Genomic DNA, 7,232 nt, shown 5'->3' on the forward strand with positions numbered 1-7,232 from the left:
CTGCCTTTTAAATGCACATTTTATCAAATTGATAATAATTATTTACAGAATTATTTTGTCTTTTTTTTTCCTTCTTGATTTTTCTGCTTCTGGAGACTTCAGGAGTTTCTCTAAAACACTGGATTTCTGCACCTCTAACCCACATTCCTTTCCCTTCTCTTCTTTGTGCTGTTGAAGGGTGGTGTCAGCCCCATTTCCCTACAGCCTCTTCAGCTGCTGCAGCTCTGAATTGCTGAGACAGCTCTCTCTGAGCCCAGGGGAGACAATTATGGAATTTAGAAGCAGCACAAAGGAAAATAAATGCACACGTGCTTCTCCTCACATCACCCTGTGCTATCTCCCTCCTCATTTCCCACCCTAACCGTTCAAGGATGTGAGATGAGTCCACCAAAACCTAAATCCAGAATGTTTGAATTAGGAATCTTGACACATAGTAAATTCTGGGTTGTTTTTCATTGCTTATCCAGTTCTGTATCTCTGGGGCACTTCCCTTCAGACGTCCAGGTTTTCATTGCAGCCACAAAGGTTGAACACTTACAACAACAAACAGCCAAACAAAAAAACCCAACCAAAGACAATGAAACAAAACAAAAATCCCTAAAACACTGAGGAGTGTTAGTTCTCATTGTTCTTGCAGGTGAGGCTTAGAGAAAGCAGCAGGTAAAACAAGAATCAGGATCAAACAAGGTGGCAATACTGAATACAGAATTTGATGCTCTGCTGCTCAGGGACAACTGCATTAATCAAAATGAACTCTTGTGAAGCAGACAGGAGGTAAAGAAGCCCTGTAATCTGAAAAAACTCCCTAGATTAATATATCAATACCTTTTATTTAAGAAGCTTGCTTTGCTTTAAATTTAGATTTGTCCTCCCCTGATTCTCTCAGCTGGATTTTTAGCTTATTCTTTTCATGTTCTACATGAGTGTTCTCCAAGATAACTCTCCATTATTCTGTGCAGCCCCAGCTTGCTTTCAAAATAATCCTTTTCCACTTGACACTAATCATGGCTGTAAATTCCTTTAATTGAAGTGACAAGAACATTTCCTTCTACATCTCTCAACTTCACAGGTCAATCTGAAATTATAGAGCAGCATTTTAGTTGTGAGATTAATGTTACCAAGTGCTTTTGTTAAAGAATGAAAATTTAAAAAATCACTAAATAACAAATTCCTGAACATTATTCCCGGGACTGGGTGTGGATTTAGCACATTTGTTACCAGGGGCTGGAGCAGCACCCGTGGCCTCTCAAGGCACTGCAGTTGACAGGGAAAGGAAGAAGCACAGCCAGGACATGGCTCCCCCTGCCCTTCTCTGCCCACAGCCTCAGCTGAATTCTGCTCACACTGTTGATTTTTAGGTTGACTTTGTTTTCTGGTCCCATGAACCACTTAGAGCATCCACAAGGAAGTATATTCCATGTGTTGATCCTAATGGCCATCTCCATCAGAGAGATGCAAATCAGAAGGATTTCTGCTTTGGGAAAAGAAATTATATGGAATAACTGGCCCTGCTGTAGCTTTTCTCCTGTACCCCAAAGTTATACCACTGGCTCACTTTAGTCATGTCAGATTTACTAATTCTTAAAAAGAGAACACAGAAATGCATCCTCTTAACTATTAATAGAAGCAATGTCTGCATGTGTAGCAGTGAATAGTTGAGCAATATGACCAGGGAGTTCACAGCAGAGATCATCACACCTGGGCATTAAACTAAACCCTAGTGGAAGGCAGGAGGAAGGATGCTAAATATTAGGCCAGGACCAGAAGTCTAGGGAGACACAATCACTGGACTGTACCTAAAGTAGCTCTCATTCTCTGCCTGGGACATCTGTGAGCCTGCAGGTTTGTCTAGTGAAGTTTTTCCAGATAATCCATATAATATCTGCACTTTGAGAGGGTTTTTCATGGCTTTTTGGTTGTGCATCCCACACTCACCCCCCACTGCCACCCCCAGTGATTGGTTTGTGGTAGTTTTGGGTTTGTTTTTTTAAACAAATCATCACATGAAGTTTTCCCAAACAAAACAAATGCATGTGATTATTTGGCAACCTCAGTGATTGAGCAACTACAACCACAGCCTCTGCTGAAGCTCTCCAGGAGATATTGATTAATTGCCTGCAAAAAGTACTCTGTGAAAGCAAAGCAGCTTCATAGCAGTCTAATTTGGACAGGATTTGAATCAAGTCATGCCTGGCCAAACCCCAGCTCTTCAATGTGGGGATCAACAAGGATGGACAGCTTTTAGGCAATAAAGGTTTAATTCTGTAAGACAATTCTGGCCATGATTTGTTTTCAAGTCACACTCTTGGCCAGCACTTCAACCTTTCTAATAGCAAAATGATGTGTTTATTGTTTTCTTTATTTAAATTAAATAATTCAAGACCAAAGACAGATCTTTTTCACTGGACTTGATCTTATGAGGAAGGAGAAAGAGGCTGTGGTTCTATTACTAATCAAGCAACAATGTTTGCCATTTTTTTAATCTAGGTACAATTTATGCTCCAAAAACCTTGCAGATCAGACAAAAGTTCAGTACAGCTCAGTAAGGAATCATCCTTACCCTGCCCCAAAGCAGCTTCATGTCAGTGCTACATGAAATGGGGTCTTGATGTACAGTCTGGATCCCACAGCTTCACCCACCCCCCTGCCCACCACATTTTCTTACACATTTCTCAAAAGCAACATCAAAGACAAAAATGTATGAAAGGCCTAAGAAATACAACATCACTTCAGCTGGGATATAGCAACAGGACATTCTGGAAAAGTACAGCTGAAGGGAACTAACTGCTGCTGTTTTGGGGCAATTTAGGCCAAGATGGAGAACAATTTAAAACTTGCAATTCTTTTTCACTGAGAATCATTTCTATGCAAATATCATAGATACCAGCAACCTCTCCCTTATGGAAAGCTTGCACTGCTGCCAGCTGAGGTGAATCTTGGGTTTTTCTGGGATCACAGCACAGTCTGGACTGGACAAATCCCTTTAGATCCTTGTGTCTTTTATGTTACATTTCTCCTATTTTTAATGTATACTTCACTTGATTCTACTGTTACAACTTCCACCCTCTGGTTTTACAGTTGGATAGATCAATAGTTCTTGCACATGCACTGAATAAAACATCCTTTCCCTGCACTGTTTAAAAGCAATAGAAATTGAAACACTCATGGCAAGGCAAGTGTCTCTTGGGACATTAATTACAGACAAGTGAGTGCAGAGCAAAAAAACCAACACAGAAGATCCAAAATAGAAATACAGAGACCCAAGTAATTAAGGATCAAGACTATAAATAATATCCATCTAAGCACTGATCTGACACATCATTGATTTTCTTTCCTTCCTTGCCCCTTCCAGTAATACCATTCTGTTTATATGGCAACCCCTAATTACCTCATAGCCATATCTTGGCTACTGCCTGGACAAACCTTGAGCAGCCCAGACTGCAGAAGGAAATGAGGAAAACTCCAAGAGTTATGGGTTCAATCTCCTGCAGTCCATGCCAGTTCCCCAGATGCAATGACCATACCACAAAACAGCTGCATGAATATGGAATTGTCAGTATGAACACTTTGACTAAAATCACCACCTCGGATTTGTGCATGAATGTGCTTTATTCTGCAAACCCAAATGAGACCTAATTCCTCTTTCCTTTTTAGTGTTAGTAAATAGCTGCTGACAATAATTCTTCCTCTCCAGCTGGTCTGGGACAGCTTCCCAAAAGAAAAAAGAATGTTACCTTTTGGTTAGACAGCTTCCCATGAGAATGGAACACACACTGGAATAATTTAGCACAGCAAAACAGATACAGACAGTTTAGAGCAGTTCAAACTCTGTTGAAAGCTGGAACAAAGCAGTTATCTGTCTTTAAAGAGTAGAGATGTTTCATCTTCTCTTAGGCATTGTCACCAGCTCAGAGCAAGACTGGTTATTTATTAGTATTTATCAGTATTAGCTCTGCTTAAAGGAGTCTGTGGTTCAGCAGTGTCTGTACAGCCAGAACCTTCAGGTGCAAGGGTGAGAAGACTCCAAAACCAGTTTTCTCTAACAGAGTTGTGGAACCAGAGGGAACATAGCATTACATGAGATTCTTCTTAAATTACAACCTCCTCTGTCCTATAGAATGAGCAGCCAGCAAAGATGATCTCTCTACTACTACCTGTGTGCCCTAAATCAGAAAGTCACTTTTGAATTAGCAGACTCAGTCTGGAACATTCTGGCTGAGGCCTATCTGTCACTGAAGATAGATTGTGCCACCAACTCAACTGCACCTTTGACAGGAGGCCCTAAGAACCAGAGTGGGCCCACAGTGCTCCTCAAAATGTCCAAGAATGTTTTAGATATTCCTCGGTGTGTCAAAGAATGTTTTAGCTGTTGCAATTAGCATGTGGGATTTGCATATGAGAGAGGCAAGAGAGGAGATTCAAGTGCTAAGAACTCTGAATGTTCAAAAACATTCCAAGAGCCAGAGCATTGCTTGGAGCCTTCCAAGGCAAAAGAAAACAGCCCAGAAGTCACTGCCACAAACTCACTCTCAGGTGCTAAACCCCCATGTTTTCCTCAGCTAAAAGTGGGCATTTGTATTTTAATCAGCAAAGGCTGGGTGGGAAGATATGAAATTCTTGTATGCTGTTGAGCCAAACAGCACTGCTGGAGTTCAGGCAACACCACAACAATGTTGGGGGCATCTCCAAACAGGGAAATGTATAAAATAAGGAGGACACATATTTAGAAGCAGCAATAGGGACTCTTTAGTATTTATAATTTCAAATGGAGGTAAACTCAATCAAGTTTGCCAGCCCCAATTACTTCACCAGCCCCAAGCTTTGGAAGCTGCAGTGAAGAAGTTTTTGCCTCAGGGCAAAGGAAGAATTAAAAAGAGGAAAAAAACAACAAGAGGTACTTAAAGAACAACACAGCTATGATGAGCATTCTTAATCTCACCAATGGTTATGAACCACAGGTAAAAAGACATTAGAAGCTGCATGACTACACATGAACTGAGCCTTCTATAATGCAGCCAAGACCAAAAAATTCTGAAGTTCTAAGTATTTCTAGTATAAAAGTATGAAGCTTGAGCAGATGTGGACCAAAAGTCACAGACAGGATGGAAATAATACTCATTTTCAGTATACTGACTTTGAATTTCTCTCCTAGGTATTCCCATGCCTGGTATTCCCTTAGATTCTCTCTCCAATTCAAATCCTCTTCTGCAGAGCAATTAGTGTTAGATAAATAACAAAATATTATTCTTAGGAGTAAGTACCTGTGGCTATGAGAATAATGAGCATTCAGTTACACACCTTTTTTCACATCCATATTGCCAATTTGTTTTGGTACTCACATTAATACTGAATCTGTCTCTGCTGACAGCTGCTCCAGCTGTAGGAATTTTTCCAGGTAATTTCTGAGCTCCAGATTTATTGACTGTAAGGTAACTACCAATATTTAACAAGGGAGTCTAAAAAAACTGCAAAACAAAGTAAGGAAGAAAAAAGGAGGGAGCAAACTTGTTCCAGAAAGCCTGCAAGTCTTAAAAGAAGATGTCAACAGTAATGTGAGTTTAAAACTTTGCTGCAACAAACACTGCTGTAAGCAGTGAAATATTTAATGTGGAAAGCAACTTACTCCCAGGAAGTGGCATTTCCTTATATAAAGAACTGATAAAATTTTAGCTGTTGTTCTCCTACCATAGGTCTTACCTTGTCCAAACCCTTCCTTGGCAGCACATTCCCAGATATATTCCTTTTTTCTGTGTGGATAGAGTACTGTGGTTTTCTGAGTTAAATGAGCAGAAGTGGACATTTGCAAAGAGAATGATCGATTTACACTCAGATGCTTTGTCATTCAGCAGTGACAGCTACTCCTTCCCACCAAGTACTGACCTGCAAAAGCTTCTGAAAGAAAAAATTGAGTAAGTGGATTAAGAACCCCAAGATTTTACAAACACACACCCCAACCAACTCTCCTCTTCTGCCCCTCCTCCAAAAAGCCCCCAAAAATACCCAACCCACCACCTTTTTTTTTTTTTTGTCAAGTTACACTTGAAATGTTCTGTGAAAGGCCAAATCTACAAATTTCAGGAATGAGAGCAAATTCTACATGCCTCTTTCCTCTTGTATTCTCGAGATTATGTGCTGCTCACACATGAGGATAGCAAAATGCTGAGCAGCAACAGAGCTCAGCAGGAAACACTTCCTGCAGCCTATAGGTCTATGGAACTATAGATTGAATGGATGCAATCCACATCACAAAACTGTGGATGCAAAACACAAACTAGGAATAAAGCACTTCTCTAGCAAGGCAGTGTTACACTTCTAACTTGCTGTGTTTCATCCAGGAATAGATTACTGCTAAAAATAAAGGAATTTAGTAGCTGCAAGCCAACCACCTACTTCAGAAGGCAAGGAATGCTGCCAAGAGAGAATTACGGCAATGTTATTCCACCACAGCACTTTCAAAAAACAAGCATTAGAAAATATGAATTAAGCTAAAACACAGCTTTCTAACCATATACAGTAACACATGACTTTTTACATAATCTTAATCCTCCCATTAACTTTCCTCTCAAAGGGAAGAAAAAAGAAAATGACTTCTGGTTTTTGGTGGCTTTTTGATTCCTCTTTTGCTACATAAAAGCAGAGGAATAGTGAAGCAAAAGCATCCCTTGTCCCCTTTCTGTCCCTGTTGATTGGCCTCTTGTACATCACACAGTTCAAGCTGTATTAAGTCATAACCTCTCCTTATACAACTCCTTTCTGTGAAGAGACAAAAAATACCTCTCACAAGAGATGTCTGAAAATCCCTGTTATTTTACACTTCCAGAAAGCACTTCTCTCCAGCTGGATGTTAGGTCTGATGACCCACATAGCACTTCATCATCTACAGCTATCTTTAGCCAACACAAAATGTATTTTCTGTACATACAGCATCAAACAAAATCTGCAGACTTTTCACAAGACGGAATTAGTAACATGATAAAGCTATGACAGCAGAGGTGTATTTGAAGCAGAGAAAAGTTTCTAAGATCCCATAGTAAGTGCTGTACATCTTTTTCCTTCCTATTGTTAAGAGGTGGCTACTCTCACACCTGCCACTGCTGTCTGTGCTCCATTTGTTTCACTTTGCACGGATCAGCTTTCCTGAGCTGCACCAATTTCCTCACACTTTCCACAGCCTCATAAATGAAGCCATGTGACACCAAGCACTCCCAGCTCAGCTATCCACTGCTTCCCTG

The sequence above is a fragment of the Agelaius phoeniceus genome, chromosome 6, assembly GCF_051311805.1.
Source record: "Agelaius phoeniceus isolate bAgePho1 chromosome 6, bAgePho1.hap1, whole genome shotgun sequence".
Taxonomy (NCBI): Eukaryota; Metazoa; Chordata; class Aves; order Passeriformes; family Icteridae; genus Agelaius; species Agelaius phoeniceus.